Raw genomic sequence first — 17,032 nt, 5'->3', positions numbered from 1 at the left:
ACCTTGATGAGGCCTGAAATCAAAGGGAGGAGTCAGGGAGGAGGGTGATTTTTTTTTTCCTGATTACATCACTTGACCCAAGCACCCAAGCACTGCAGTTTTCAGAGCATCTTCTGTTTGAGCAGAGTTGTTTCCAACTCAGAGTCAGAACTTGCTAGAAGATGAGGAACACTCCCGAAACCAATGTTTCCTTTCTCCATGGGGTTGTTTTCAATCCAGATAACAGCTGCTTATCTCCCCAACTCGGATGCTCTTGTGAAATGACAGCCACATCAGTGTGGTTGTCCCCCACAAATAATACTAGGGGGAAATAACCCTTTTTGCTTTAAAAAAAAAAAGCTATAGAATGTTTATGTAAAGAATGTTGAATAATTTGGCCCATGTTTTAACTGATTCTAGACACCTCTATGGAAATGAGTCTGAGGCGTAGTTTGTGAAACATGTTTCAAAAGTGTTTGATGTAAAATAAATGCTAGACATTTACAGTACAGACATAGTTTAAAAAATTAAAAGCCTGTAGATTACAACTCTGTTCCTAAGAACCTCAGCCTTTATTGTGTCTTAGTAAAGTTGATCTGCTTTCATTTTAGTTTATTGCATTTCTGGTGTAATAGCCTCTTAAGATAGAACTGTTAATACATATGTACTGGTTCATGCCTGTTAATGCAGAAAATGGCACTTTGTTATTTCAGTGTGTTTCCCTCAATGTCACAGGGTATATCAATTTGATCGGAAAAAGTCATTTAACATTGGTCAAAAATGCATTTTCCCCATTTAGAATATATATGTATAATTGGTTGCATAGACAAATGGCACCTTTTGCAGTATTTCTATCTTGATCATAGTCATAGATGTCAACTGTGTCTCCACTTTCCAGCTGCCATAGAAATTTGGAACATTTGCAAATTCTGGTGAAATCGCGTGAGCTGAATGTAATGGTAGATCAAATAATCCAAAGGACTTGAGTGTTATCCTTCAGTCTATGTTGAACCATTCGAACATTGGGAATGGTCTTTACACAAGGGAAGTCTTTTGAGAGTGTTTTTTGGTTTGGTTTGGTTTGGTTTTTTATTTGTTTTTTTACTGACCAAAAAAAAAAAGTAATTTAAAAACTCAGTGAGATAAACTCACTGTAACATATTTTTTGACATTGTGATTGGTTTTATCTTTTAGTTGATTTCTGTTATGACTTTTGCTCAACTTCAGCAGTATTTCAGTAGACATTTTATTACTGTTACGTTCAATTTAATCACTTAGAAAGGTTGAAAGGGAAGAATATCAGCAGTTCATACATACAATCACTTTACACTAAAACATCATATTGTGTGTCACACAGTCTTTAGATTGATTTCTCTTGTGTATAAGTTATAACATCAAAGATGCCAAAGGGTATATTAAATAAGCTACAATAATATTCAACAGAACTTAATCTGGACCTTATGTTGTAATAATTTGTTCATATTAGATGTAGTCTTCTGTATTTATATTTTCAGTATTTATTATGAATGACATGGAAATTCGTGTATTTATTGTGGCTTTTTATTGCAGTGTGTATATATATATATATATCACAAATAAGCATTTTTAAGTCTTATCCTTAAGTTTCTTTTATTAGTGGCACTTGTATTATGCTGTACTTTTTATTATATATTGTACAATATCTTGTCCATTTGTTTGCAGCAGAGTAAAACCGGTTTCTAAGTTGTAAATACTGTTGCATTCTTTTATATGTTGTATAAGTCCGTTGTTCGTGCACAGAGCCGTCACAAAACACACACTACCTCCCCCTGTGTGACAAACACAGTCTTGAAGATTGTGTGAAGCTAGTTCCTGTGTATGGCCCTATTGCCTTATCATCTCAAAGATGTGTTGATTTTATTTGATTGATCCGTAAGGGGAGACACATAATATTTTTGTCCTCAACTATTCAACTTCTTCATCAAGTAACGAGGTGCAAACAAATGAAATTTGTGAGGATATTTTGACAATGACAAATCCAATCTCCTATAAGTAGTATCCTGTAATTTACCTGTTTAGGAGTATTTTTGTTTTGCTTTGCATAAAGCGTCAGCTGTCGGATTTGGTGTTTAGACTGTGTACGCATAGGTGCATACAACGCTACCTATTTGGTAATGCTGAATTTAGGTAACCTTTTATTGGCAATAGAAAAAAAATGGATCCTTCCACATCTATTGTATGCAAAGCCATGGCCCTCAAACAACTTTTCTTACTTCTGGACCCTAGATTTATATTTTTGAAAGTGAAATGATAATACGTGATTGTATGAACATCGTACAAGCTCAGATTTGATCGTGTTGCTCCCTTACTTAAAGATCATCCTTCCTCACTGCCACCATGCGATGCTCCACAAGATCGCCTGAGATCTGGGCACAACAAATGTTTCCATTCTTTTTGCTCATCAAACTCTCTCTTTCTCTCTTTTTCTCTCTCTCTCTCTTTCATGCTTATTCATTCATTTTTAGAGAGCAAAAACACAAAAGAAGCATGAGCAATGGAGGGGCAGAGAAAGGGAGAGGAAAGAGAATCCTAAGCAGACTCCGCACCAACAGGCGGGGCTTGAACTCAGAACCATGAAATCGGGTTGGATACTTAACTGACTGAGCCCCCCAGGTGCCCTTATCAAATTCTCTTTGCTTCTCTGCTCCTCCTCTGCCCACAAGACATACTGCTTACACCTTGTCTGCTATTCCATTTGTCACTGCCTCTGTTCAGCACGCCCTTTTTGTCCAGAACATACCCTGACAGCATAATTCTAATGACCACCTGCTTGTTTTTCGAGAGAAAACTCAAATGTCTCTTCCTTTCTGTTGCCCTTCTGATTCTGAAACTGGATTCCTTGCTACTTTATACCCAGTGCAGACATTTCCTTTCAAGTCCCTCTGCACTCACTTATTTATGTACCTACTCCCTCTACAGGACTCCTTGAGAACAGAGAATGTGTATCTTTGGCTTTCAGTTTAGTGCCTGGAAGGTAGTAGATACTTAAAATGTTTGCTGATATATTTGCAGCATAATAACGAAGGGTGCATTTATAAGAGTTCAGATGAAGGGAAGATGGCTGGCCAAAAGGGAGGAGAAGGAGTTAGATTCAAGGGGAGGGAGGATTTCAGCTGCTCGGAGGCATTCCAGATTCTACTTTATGGTTTAGTCTGAGTCAGGATCAAGTCACCCCCTTCTGTGCAGAGCAGAGGGACATTGCTAACTAAGAACAGATGATTTACCTTTGGAACAAATGAGCAGTCAGCTAAAAATCAATTCAGATACTGCAAAACTCTAAGGACCAGTCCTCAGAATATGACTTGTGTCCTTAGGGAAATAAGAAAATACTAAAGACATCATGGAATCAGAGTGGTTGCAGTACATAGGTGGTTTGGGAAGATGAGAATGCCAGAGTAAAAATCTCTGTAGCGACTGCAATGACTATTCTTCAAAAAAGAATTGTTGAGGACCCACTCTGTCTAGAACACGGCTAGGGAATGAGGGGGCAGTGGTGCACAAGACAGACAGGGTCCCTCCAGGCAAGTGAGGATAGAGATTGGTGATTACGGCAAAGAAAAGTTATCTCAAGGCTTATTTAGGTGCGAGAGACTAAGAGTAACAACAAGATTATGAGTTTAAATACTGTAGGTAGAGTAGGGGAAAGGATTTAAGAACATAGATATATCATTAACAGAAGTTAGGTGGTTACAAGAAGGAAGACCTGTGTTCATTTTGGAAGTTGAATTGATCCTGAAATGCTTAATGAACATAACAAATGACAGAAGGAAATAGGAGTCTAGAGATTAAATAAAGATATAAGATTGGGGTGAAGGAGGGTTTAGAGCAGAATACAGGTTTCCCCTGCTATCTGAAAGTAGAACATTCCCATGAAACCTTTCGTAAGCTGGAATGGCAGGAAATGAAGAAGCAATTGCCATTTCATAAAATCAAATATCCTCTTCAAAGTTTTTTTTTAATTTTTAATTAGTTTATTTATTTTTGAGGCAGAGAGAGACAGAGCATGAGTGGAGGAGGGGCGGAGAGAAAGGGAGACACGGAATTTGAAACAGGCTCCAGGCTCTGAGCTGTAAGCACAGAACCTGACCTGGGCTTGAACCCATGAACTGAGAGATCAAGACCCAAGCCAAAGCTGGACACTTAACTGACTGAGCCACCCAGGTGCCCCATGTGAAAGATTATACTGGTATCTGTTTTTGATAACAACAACAACAACAACAAAAACCGCTCTGGAGGAGCCTGGGTGGCTCAGTCAGTTAAGCATCCGACTTTGGCTTGGGTCATGATCTTGCAGTTTGTGAATTCAAACCCCATTTTGGGCTCACTGCTAACAGCTAAGAGCCTGGAACTTTCTTCAGATTCTGTGTCTCCCCCATTCTCTGCCCCTCACATGCTCATGCACTGTCTCTTTCTATCTCTCAATAATAAATAAAAATGTTAAAAAAATTTTTAAGCATACTTTCACAAAAATGACATACAACTTTCAGAGAGTGCGGGAAAGCTGTATATATAGAGAAAAAAACAGTATGATGGAGAGGAGGGAACATTTCAGAGTCTGGTGTTGCAGGTTGTGTTCAGAAGTGGGTGCTGAGATGGAGGTTAGCAAACCACGTGTTTATTAGGGATCAATACTTGTGGAAGCTAGGGGCAGGAAGCAGATCAGGAAGAGGGAGAGATCAAGCTATGGCCCAACAAAGCCCCAGCCAGTCTCCCCACACTGGGGTGCTCCAGAGCATAAGTGGCTCCTATGAGCCTGGTGGGCTGAAAACGACTGGCCCTTTACAGAGAGCTACAATCAGTGGTTGGGTGTAGTCCACCCCCGGGAGGGAGTGCTCTGGGGTGACTCGGCACTCTGTAGTAGAGGAGAACTCTCAGAAGCTGGGAAAGACCTTCCTGGAAGAGAAATCCTTGAAGCTGACTTTGCTCTGTGTCTTCCACATTCCACCCCTTGGATCAACTGCTTCATTTAAATTTCAGGGAGCAGGTCTTCCAGGATTCTGGAAATCATAGAAGAGTTTGGCTATGGAATAAACTGTAGCCCCTGCCACTCTAGCTGGTCTTAGAACCACGACTAATACTCATCATCTCCCTCTTTCACTATAAATTCTACATTCTCTTAGCCTCAGCAACTACTTCTGCTAGGCTCCGTGGCTTACCTGGTGGTACGACCCAGACCCAAGAGGCATCTAAGTGGTTGTTCCTTCCTGCTCCCATTGTAGAACATCGGCCCATCTCTTCCTGATGATCAAGGTCAGTTACCTCGACCAAGACAGTGACTCTTCTTTTTCCCTGTCCAAAATGCCCAGAGAGCGACAGGCTTTTAGCCTCCTGCTCAAAGTGTGCCCTAACAACAGAATCTTTAATCTGGCAGAGCCTATAGAATGAGAGGGTAGGAAGCACAGTTTTCCCCAGTGGGTCATGTGAACGGGCCCACTTCTGCTTTCACCCTGTGGAGGGAAGCTATGCCCTGGTATAAACTGAAGAGTTCCCTTGTAGGTTGTGCATCTACTTTGTAGATCCAGCAATTTCTGTTAACTCTTTCCAGAACTCTCTGTGGGTCAGGATCCCTTGGCAGCCAGTCTAATTCTGCTGCTCATTATGGTAATTGCACCCTCCTTGGTTTTAGCACTTATTTGTCGCCTCCTATCCTCTATAGGTTTACAATTCTATCATCCCCATTGGCCTGCTACTCTGGGTCAGGAAATGTTTGTGCTCCATGTGCCATCAGTAAAGGAATCCACATTACCAGCCAAGGGGTAAGTGCAGCTCCAAAAGTCCATCTTATTAACTGATTTTTTGGACCATTTCTGGTACCCAATATCAGATTGACTTTTCTAGATGCTGATTCTAAAATGGAGATTGACATGTAGAATATTCATTAGGTATCAACACCTGTGGAAACAAGGAGAGAAAGCGTTGAGCAGAGGGATACGTTGAACTGTGACACAGGTCTGACAGAGCCTCAGCCCAACTCACAGGGGAGCCAGAGCCGATATGCCTCGCTGGAGTTGTCCCTTAATGAGCCAAAAATGCCAGATCTTCATGTCCCTGCCATGATCAGTCATTGGATGTGAGTACCTCAGGTGGGTCGTGCTTTTAAGGAAGGGATCTCTCTGCAGCTGAGGTCATCCCCAAAAGAGAGAGAAGTCAGCCCTGATATTAATTTGGTTGGTAAATCTCTATGTCCATCAATTTAAAAATTTTTTTAAATTAAAGAGATGTAACAGGTAAGAGATCAATGTAAAATCTTGACCCTAGATTTAAAAAAATGAACACATGGGGGAGCCTGGGTATCTCAGTGCATTAAGCATCCAACTCTTGGTTTCAGCTCATGGCACTATCTCATAGTTTTGGGAGTTTGAGCTCCACTTCAGTCTTTGTGCTGGCAGTGAGGAGTCTGCATGAGATTCTCTCTCTCCCTTTCTCCCACTTATACTATCTCTATCTCTCTTAAAATAAATAAATAAACTTTTAAAAAAATGGATACATATGTTTACCACCACTATGATTAGGAGCTATCTTTGTTGGAATTTCTCAACAAGATCTCCACTAATGTGCTTCTTCATAGATATTTTCTATGCCACGTTCCCCATGATTACCACCACCCTGTCAGTATTGTAACAGCCTCTGCTTCTTTGTCAAGTTTTCACTGGTAAAGCAAAGCAGCAAGCCAATTACTGAGATCATTCAGATGAAAATTTTACTTTTGCCTGAATTAGCCAGAGAATTGAAGCATAAATAGACCTTTTCACTTGACTGATTGAGATAATTACCTCACTTTTCTAGGGGAGACCTATAGCTGGGAGGCTTGTGCTTGGTCACCGAAACATGTTTGTAATTCACATTATTGACTTTTCTTGAAACAACTATGCTTGGCTAGGTGCCACACTCAAACGCTTGCCCCCACGTCTTTATGTGTCTAAAACAATACACAGGAATACCAGACCTCGGAGAACCCAATGCTTGAATTCTCTCCTTTCAGACAAGCCCCCAAACGTACCAGCTCAGACCTCCAGAAGGGGTAAAATGACATATAGGGGAGTCTGGGAGGAGGCGGCAGGGCAGGAGGTCGGTTCAGTGGATAAGATGCTGGAAGTGAGAATTAGCTCCAGGTGCATGGGAACAAATGGCTTCTCCTGAAAGGAGTGGGTAGGTGGACTTGAAAGAAACATGTAATTTCCATTTATTATTGGAGGGGTGAGAGGAGTTAATAAAGAGACTGAGCAGGGGCAGACATTAGAGCAGCAGCAGGACTTAGATCACAGCCTTTGGCCTGGATCCTATGTAATAGAAGCTTTTTCTAACAGCATGGGACATGGGGAAAGAGAGATTCCAAAGAAACAGCACAGCATCTGAGCTTTTCTGCGGCATTGATGGCCTGCCGCTTCACCAGCATGGTCAGTGATGACCTAGAAAATTTACTAAAGAGCAAGATACACATTAGAAAAAACCTTCACACACTTGAATTCTAGGAGAAATGGTTGGCATGTGTCTGTAATTACTTTGTGATGGCTCCCCTTGCTGGCCAACTAGCAGAACGTCTTAGATCCGAAAGATGAGTGGAAGGACATACCACACAGACGCATGCATCCTACTTAACTTCTAAGTTGCCTACATTTAAAAAAAAAGAAGGGAAGAAAGAAAGAAAGAAAGAAAGAAAGAAAGAAAGAAAGAAAGAAAGAAAGAAAGAAAGAAAAGGAAAGGAAAGGAAAGGAAAGGAAAGGAAAGGAAAGGAAAGGAAAGGAAAGGAAAGGAAAGGAAAGGAAAGGAAAGGAAAAAAAAGAAATGTTGCTAAAGTAGATTTTATTTTTTGAGTATCAAGGTAAACCAAAGGAAATCACAGACACGGAATTTATATTTATTTATCTTCAGTAGATGTTTAAAGAGATCAGTATTGGGATTTGTGATTATAAAATAATATGACTGCTTTAAACCTTTTAATTTGTTAAACTTTCATATCACACATAAGTTGTAAAACTCTTTGAGGTGATAGATGAGATGCACGCATAAGCACACACACGCACACACCCAGCAGGAGCTGCTTTCCTGGGGAGCACAGTAAGGAGCCTGTCATTGTTCAAAACTATCTTGAATTTCATTTTTTAAAAAACTTGTTTGGAATAGAGCTTTAATTGTGACAAATCTTAATACTTTAAAGGTCTATTTGGTTTTTTTTTTTTTAACTCCATGACATTCAGAATCAGTTATGATGAAATAACTGATAAACTAACTGGTAAAGTTAAACCACTGTATCTAACATAACTAAAATAAAATATGTGTCTTCCAACTTGTTCCCCAGGATTCCCTTTCAGAGTAATATTCAAAAGTCAGATAATGTACTAAGTATATAGTCCCTACCTTTCCCATAGTTTGTGTATGTGGCTATTTATTTAAATATAAGAACTGAAATATTTTATTGAAATTTAAAAAAACAACCTTATATAAAGGCATCATCAAATATTTTTATGTGCATTTGGCCTTAAGAAGTCGGAGAAGACCAATTCAGTCACTAGTACTGGACTAATTTTTTTGCATCGATCTAAACCAAGACAAATAAATCTTGCTTGCAAGACAAAAGATACTGGCATAGAGGGTGAAAAACACCATTAAACTGATTTTTTTATTTAAGCTGATTCTATGATTGATTGATAAGATATTCTGAAATTAACAGTTTACATTGAGTTGTTCATTCTCATCAGATTTTCCACTCTCTCAGTTTTATTTTTCTTTATTTTTATTTTGGTACATTCACTGTATTAGTTAAAGGATTCTACATGATGCTATGTTTAGAGGCAAACAAGCCTTTAAATCTCAGTGGTTTAAAACCTGGTCTCACTTCAGGTTCATCTTAAATGGGTGAGGTCCTCTGCTCCGAGTCAACGTCCTCACTCTGGCGTGGAGACTGGTGAAGACTTCACTGTCTGAAACACTGCTTGCATGGGGAGGGACTGTGGCTGATCACACTCTGCTTCCTGACGGTGTCTAACTAGAAGTAACAAATGTCACTTCCACTACCATTGCACTGGTCAAAATCAATCATTCGGACAGAAATAGAATTGCATTTTACTTCTTATTGTCTTACCTGATTCCCAACAAAAATACTTTAATTATTAAAAAAAAAGTAGGGGGTGGAAGGGGTTGGATAACACCTCCTACTTCGTGCCTGCAAGAACAGAAACTAGCGAACAGCACCAATAGCTACCAATAACATTCACTAAACAGGAACGTTGTATTTTTATTTTTCCCCCTTTTTGGTTAACAGCAAGATGCCTACCATTGTATTTGCTGATTAGGTTTAATACCTGAATTTCTTTCAGAGTCTTACTTTTTACTGCGATAAATTGTGCTTAAATAGAGCTCTCTGGGGATTTCACAGTGATTAATTAGACTGTGGTTAGGGCCACTCAGGATGGATGTGGGGAGTGGGGCTACAGCCTGAGAGCAGCTGCTTTCAGGGCTCCCACCTCGAGCTTGAGCGTTGCCATGGTGACAGCTGCAGCGGGAACCCACTGGGAGCCCGGTAGGCACACTGGCTGCCAGACCTTTGTGTCAGACAGCGTACTATCCCCAGCTTTTCAGAATCAGTATAATGAACTCTTGAGCCAGAGTCTTTCTGCTCACTAACCTAGGGGACAGTTTATTCTTGCTTCAACGGTCACTTGCCAGATGTCAATTTAGAAAGACAAACTATACTCTCCTTCTTCCTGTACTCTTCCTCTCAGCTTCTTTTCATAACACACCCCTATCGTTTTTCTCTCACTTTCTTGTTATGTAAGTAACAGTTATTAATAGAGCAATTCACAAATTCAAATTCAGTGGAAAATCCAAAGAAGTAAATCGGGCCTCCAACACAGCACTGACCAATAAGAACTTCCCGTGATGGTGGAAATGTTCCGCATCCAGGCCATTTAATGCCGTAGCTGCCAGTCACATGTGGCTACTCAGCACTGTAAGTGTAGACAGTGCAACTGAGTAAATTTTTAGATTTACTTTTTAATTCCTTTACATCTTAATTTAAATAGCTACATGTGGCTAGGACTATTGTATTGAACAGCACAGTGCTAGACTCACACTGAAGCCCGGTGAGTGGTACCTCCTATGTCTGCCCAGGGAGGAAACATCCTCAGCAGGTTCCTTCCTCTTGTTTGAAGTAGCATGTTTATTATCTGCTCTAAAGCATATTAGCGTTATTGCCACATAAGGTATGCCTCCACCTGCACTAACCGCCTCTTGTAAATTTAATTATGCAGCTAAAGAAAGAGGAGCAAAAGGAGACCTGATGATTTGGGCCATTACAGGTAATAATCATCTAAAAGCAAACCTTAAGGGGAAAGATGTTACTGTTTCTAAATAACATATTAGCCACATTACTGTGATTCTCCAAAAAGAACCAGATCCTAACTAGAAGTCATCAGTTCTAGCCCCAGATTTTATGCTAGTTAACTGTATGACTTAGAAAAGACACACAGCAGAAGGTCGTGGGCCTAAAAAATTCTTCTCTGTATGAAGAAGGAGAAAATAGAGGTGCCTCGGTGGCTCAGTCGGTTAAGTGTCAGACCTCGGCTCAGGTCACGATCTCACAATTTGTGGCTTTGAGCCCCCTGTCGGGCTCTGTGCTGACAGCACGGAGCCTGGAGCCCACTTTGGATTTTGTGTCTCCTTCTCACTCTGCCTCTCCTGTTCACACTCTGTCTCACTCTCTCAAAAATAAATAAATGTAAAAAAAAAAAAAAAAACACAACACTTTTTTAAAAGAAAGAAAGAAAAAGGAGACAAAAACATTTACTGTGTGTTTAATAATATGACAAAGGCTTTATTTAAGTCTCCTTTATTCCTTTAAAATTCATAAATTAGGAATTATTATGCACATTATACAGAGGAGGAAATTGAAGCTTAGGAGGGCTAAGGGATTCACATTTCCTACTTAGTAATTGGAAGAACCCAAGTTATTCAAACCCAAGTCTGTCTCCAAACCCAAGTTCTTCCTACACAATCTCGTTAGAATAGGCCTCACATCCCTTCTCATTCTTACCACTGAGGTGAGTGCCATGTATTTAACATATTGAGTAAGCTTTGAATATAATGACACGTAGAATTCTTGACTGTATTCCTTTTTTAAAAAACAAGATAATGATTGTAACTCTTCAGACACATCCTAGGGCATCTACGATGCCCTAATTTGGTGACTTTCAAACCTGGCCTCACATTAGAACTATTTGGAGAGTTTTAAAAGATACTGATGCCAGGGATCGTTCTCAAACTAATTGAATCAGAATCTCCAAGAGGAATAGGTCCCAAGGGTAATTTGTTTTAAGAAACTCAAGTGGTTCCAATGTGCGGGTGGGGCTGCGAACGGATGTATCAGATGGGGATGTGGCAGAAACCTGGCTCTCGTGAGCCACCTGCTAGATCTTCGTGCACCTGCCTCCAGGAGAAAGCTCCTTGGCATCTTGCTCCATATGTTTCATTTTGTGGAATCACCTGGAGGAAACGATCAGGTTCAAATGGGAATGACAATCTCACACAAACAAGCTTCCTCTGACCACTGACTACCCATGAAACGAGGAATTTTTCACTCTAAGCCTTGAGGCTCAGAAGCCTCTGTCACATGTAAACTGGAAGGAAAGTAGTGCAAAGAGAGTAATTATCCGACGGGAGGAGGAAGGAATGCAAGTTCCTTCTGAGTTTCTTTCCCTGTGCGTGGTGCTGCAGCAGTGCAGGTCTGCGTTCAGTTTGCTGCAGGGTTCAAGGTAATGCCATAGGAATGCAGGGATTCTGAAGCAGGTATTCTGAAGTAGGAGACAAGTAGTTTAATAACTAGGCTGGCTCATAGACTAGAAAAGCAGGCTTGCCCATACTATCACATCTAAACCAACTGCCTTTTGTTTTTCTTTGATCCGAGTTCTATGCAATTTACACACACACACACACACACACACACACACACACACACACACACACAGCAATTGTACACATTCAGTAGCCCTTGACACAGCTTAACTCTCACAGGACTTTAAAGAGCTCAAAGTTGGGGCACCTGGGGTGGCTCAGTCGGTTAAACGTCTGACTTCGGCTCAGGTCATGATCTCATGGTTCATGGGTTCGAGCCCCGCATCGGGCTCTGTGCTGACAGCTAGCTCAGACCCTGGAGACTACTTCAGATTCTGTATCTCCCTCTCTCTCTGACCCTCCCCTGCTCACACTGTCTCTCTCTGTCTCTCAAAAATAAATTTTAAAAAACATTTAAAAAATTTAAAGAGCTCAAAGTTTATGTTAAAATACTGTTTCACTAATTTCACTTCCCTACTATCCTCAAAACTCCTCAGTGACAAGCCTTTCTCACAGCAGTGATTCGCAGACCTGGAGTCTTGTCCTTAATGTATATATCTGGGCCTCACTCCTAGAGATGTAGAAAGGAGCCCATTTGAAATCGGTATATATTAGAGATTCTGGGAAACTGTTACAGGTGAATGTGGTAGGCTCAGTGATGCTCCTCCAAAGATGTCCCTATTGAAATCCTCAGAACCTGTGAATAAATGAGCTTAAATGGCAAAAGGATCTTTGCAGATGTGACGAGGCTAAGGATCATTAGACGGGAAGATAATCCTGGTTATCTGTGCAGCATCAGGGTCATCCAAAGGGCCCTAATCAGAGGGACGCATGAGGAGATGTGACAACGGGACCAGCGGTTGCAGTGACGTACTTTGATGCTGGAGGAAGGATGAGCCTAAGAATACAGACAGTCTCTAGAAGAAGGAAAGGCAAGGAAACAGATCTCAGATCATGTCGCGAAGCCTCCAGAATAAATGCTGCTCTGCCAGCCTCTTGATTTTAGACTTCTGATCTCTAGAACTGTAAAATAATCACTTTCTGTTGCTGTAAGCCGCTAAGGTTACGGTAATTTGTTACAGCAGTAATAGGAACCTAATACATAAAATACATTAACCCCCCCCATTCAAATAAACTTCAATGCCTCTTTTTCTATAATGAAAAGGAACCTAGAACACAAAGAGTACAGGGACTCTCAGGGACCTAGAGGAAGCCCAGGATAAAAGTGAAATTCTCTTAGTTTGGTTCTCCTTTTTCGTGACATTCAAGGTGTCCTCAATCTAGCCCAGCCTCTCCCACAATTCCTATTATTCCTCTATCCTTACCCCTGTGGACAAGCAAACTAGTAGACACGTTTTCCCCCAGAATAAGCATCATAATTTGAGTTTCATTCCCTGTATATTTAAATTTCCCTCTTCCTTCATTCTTGAACATTAAGGTTCATTCGAAGTCAGTCCTGCCTCTCCCTGAGCTAACCAGAATCAGATGAGCACTGACCTTTGACCTCTTGGATGTTATTACAGCTGCTCTTTAAAGATCAGGATGAAGAATCCCCAGTTAATCTATTTATTCCTGAGTGTGACGATCTGACCCCCTCTGGGCTTGCCGATATGCCCTTAAGTATCAGTGCACAGGAATGGTTGACTAAAACCTTTAATCCAAGACAGGCGCCTCGATTTTCAAGTTTCACCTCTTTATGCATTATCTTTAACTTATTTCAATGGCTCTTAAATAATAAATAACAAACTTGAATTACTTGTTTTGTTAGTGTAAATAGACATCTTCCTTGTTCAACAATTACAGTCTTCTCGGTTACTTGGATTTATAGATGGCAACCTCAATTGTTACATGTGTCAGGGGAGTCACACAACCTTTTAAAATGTACATCTTAGGGGCGCTTGGGTGGGTCAGTCAGTTAAGCATCTGACCTCAGCTAAGGTCATAAACTCACATTTAGCGAGTTTGAGCCCCGCATCGGGCTCTGTGCAGACAGCCCACAGCCTGGAGCCTGCTTCAGATTCTGTGTCTCCTTCTCTCTCTGACCCTCCCCTGCTCACACTCTGTCTCTCTCTTTCTCAAAAATAAAGATTTAAAAAATTTTTTAAATAAACATACATATTATTGAGACAGAATTCACATACCATAAACTTCGCCATCTCACAGTTGTTGCTAATGTATTTACAGAGTTGGGCCACCATCACCACTCAGGCCAGGACATTTTCATTACCTCCAAAAGATGAATAGACACGTTAACTATGAATAGACACTCCCATTCTCCCTGCTTCCCAGTCCTTCCCCAGCTCCTGACAACTTCTGATCCATTTTATCTCTCTATAGATTTGCCTATTTCATGTAAATTAAATAATCCAGTAAGAGGTCTTTGCAGTGGGCTTGTTTGGCAAAACTTAATGTTTTTAAGGCTTATTCATAAACATATCAGAATCTTATTTCTTGTTATGACTGAATAATATTCTCCTATTTGGATACACCACATTTTAAAAATCCATTTGCCAGTTGATGGATATTTGGGTGGTTTCCACTTATTAAGTAATATGAATAATGTTGCCATAAACATTTTTTTAGTGTGTGAAAATACACCTAGGAGTAGAATTGTTGGGTCATATGAAAATGTATATATAACTTTTTGAGGCATTGCCAAACTATTTCGCACTGTTTTGATGACTACACCATTTTACAGTCCCACCAGCAATATATAAAGATTCCAATTTCTCTGCATCTTTGCCAACTCTTGTTATTTTCCTTTTTTATTTTAATTGTAGTTTTTCCAGTGGGTAGGCAGTGGTATCTCATTGCAGGTTTTTTTTTTAAACATTTATTCATTTTTTAAGAGAGAGATGGAGTGTGAGTGGGGGAGGGGCAGAGAGAGAGAGACACACAATCTGAAGCAGGCTTCAGGCTCTGAGCTGTCAGCACAGAGCCCAAGGTGGGGCTCGAACACAGGTGCGGTGAGATCATAACCTGAGCCGAAGTCGGACGCTTAATCCACTGAGCCACCCAGACGCCCTTCTCATTGCAGTTTTGAATGGCATTTTCCTAATAGATAATGATGTCGAACCTCTTTGCTTGTGTTTTATTGACCATTTGTGTATCTTTAGAGAAATGTCTCTTCAAAATTTTTGCTTATTTTTAGTTATTTGTCTTTTTAATTTTTTTAAGTTTATTTTTGAGAGAGTGTGAGCAGGGCTTGAACTCAAGAACTGTGAGATCATGACCTGAGCTGAAGTCGGACACTTAACTGACTGATCGTGAGCTAGTGGGAAAATGGGAATAATACTACAATCTTATAGAAGAGTTGTGAGGATTGAAAACAATATTTCCTCTACTGCATTTCTTACAATAAGTGATCATTAAGTGTTACCTGCTTTCCTCTCTTTAAATGGTTGTTTCATCTACAATTTTGTTATGGTAGGTGGGAGGGAGAGAAATTAGGTAAAAGATTACTAAAAGAAAGGATATTAGGAAAACAAAATAAGGCTCATCATGTGTTTGAATACCAGTTAATGAAGGTCTACTCCTACCTTCAGGTAGGGACCTGATGATCTGTGTCTTAACAAGTTCCTCAAGGATCCTAATGATTAGCCGAGATAGAAAATTCATTCTAGGGACACCTGAGTGGCTCAGTTGGTTAAGCTTCTGACTTCACCTCAGGTCATGATCTTCTGGTTTGTGAGTTCAGGCCCCTCATCCGGCTCTCTGCTGACAACTCAGAGCCGGCAGCCTGCTTCCGATTCTGTGTCTTCTCTCTCTCTGCTCCTCCCCCACTTGCACTCTATCTCTCTCTCAAAAATAAGTAAACATTTTTAAAAATAAAAAAAAAAGAAAATTGAATCTATGTCTTTTATTTCTTTCCCAGAAAAACTAATAAAGGTCAAAGTTGAACATTAAAGATAGCCGGAATGCAGTTGGCTTAACTACTGGATGGAACTGTTGCTAAATAATTGAAAGAAACTTTTGTCCGGACTGTAAGAATGGCCTCCAAAAGACCTATTGTGTCAAGCACAGGGAAGTCAAAGATTCGCTGGGGTCACACTCAGTCAAATGCTGTTGGCTATGAGACATGAAACTCAAGACTCACAATTACCAGCCAAGATCGGGTTTCCTCTTCTATAGCTGTACCTAAAAGAGTATGTCCAAAACTCAAAGTTGTTTTACTTCAAAAGTGAAAGTGCGTTTCTTAGTTTACAGTCTTTGTTCCCAAAGTTACCCCTAAATTAGTTGCTTAGAACTACGTATTTTTTCCTTTTTTTCCTTTTTCTTTTTCTAAATATTTATTTTTGAGAGAGAGAAAGAGAGACAGAGTGCAAGCCAGGGAGGCGCAAGCCAGAAAGAGAGAAAGGGAGGCACAGAATCCGAAGCAGGCTCCAGACTCCGAGCCTTCGGCACAGAGCCTGATGAGGGGCTCAAACTCACAAACCGTGAGATCATGACCTGAGCCGAAGTGGGATGCCTAACCGACTGAGCCACCCAGGCGTCCCCATAAGTATTTTAATGTTTGTTTATTTTTGAAAGAGAGAGAGAGAGAGAGAGAGAGAGAGAGAGAGAGAGCGAGCACATGCGCACACAAGCAGGGGAAGGGCAGAGAGAAAGAGACGGATCTGGAGCTGGAACTCACCAACCTTGAGATCATAACCTGAGCCGAAGTTGAATGCTTAACCGACTGAGCCACCCATGCACTGCCCATAACCTAAGTATCTTTTAGGAGATGTATGGGGCGCCTGGGTGGCTCAGTCGGTTGAGCGTCCGACTTCGGCTCAGGTCATGATCTCACGGTTCGTGGGTTCGAGCCTTGCGTGGGGCTCTGTGCTGACAGCTAGCTCAGAGCCTGGAGCCTGTCTTCAGATTCTGTGTCTTCCTCTCTCTCTCTGACCCTCTGCTGCTTGCACTGTCTCTGTTTCTCAAAAAAAAAAAAAAAAAAAAAAAAAAAAAGATGTAGTAAATGGTGCAAATAGTTAATGTACTCTTAGATTTTTGCAGCAAACTAAATACCTATTTGAAATAACAGAGCAGAAAAATGATTCAAATAAACCTATCTTAAGAAGGTCAAGGAGAGAATGAAGAAAATACAAAGAGGTGCAAAAAGGGGAAACAGAGAGAGTGGGTTTCTTCTTGTCTGAATGAGAGGTTTACCACAATGAAACTGTTTTTCATCTTTCATTGCCTTTTC

At 40.6% G+C, this 17,032-nt stretch overlaps 1 long non-coding RNA gene across 1 annotated transcript; it reads left to right on the top strand.

Moving 5' to 3' along the window:
• The first annotated feature begins 9,525 nt into the window (after positions 1 to 9,525).
• On the top strand, positions 9,526 to 15,903 carry LOC115286484. The gene is made up of 3 exons (XR_003906083.1): positions 9,526 to 9,538; positions 10,269 to 10,316; positions 15,722 to 15,903. It is a non-coding gene; the product is annotated as an uncharacterized LOC115286484 (long non-coding RNA).
• The last annotated feature ends 1,129 nt before the right edge of the window (positions 15,904 to 17,032 follow it).

Source organism: Suricata suricatta, chromosome 3, assembly GCF_006229205.1.
Source record: "Suricata suricatta isolate VVHF042 chromosome 3, meerkat_22Aug2017_6uvM2_HiC, whole genome shotgun sequence".
Taxonomy (NCBI): domain Eukaryota; kingdom Metazoa; phylum Chordata; class Mammalia; order Carnivora; family Herpestidae; genus Suricata; species Suricata suricatta.
This window is presented reverse-complemented; position numbering and strand designations above follow the sequence as displayed.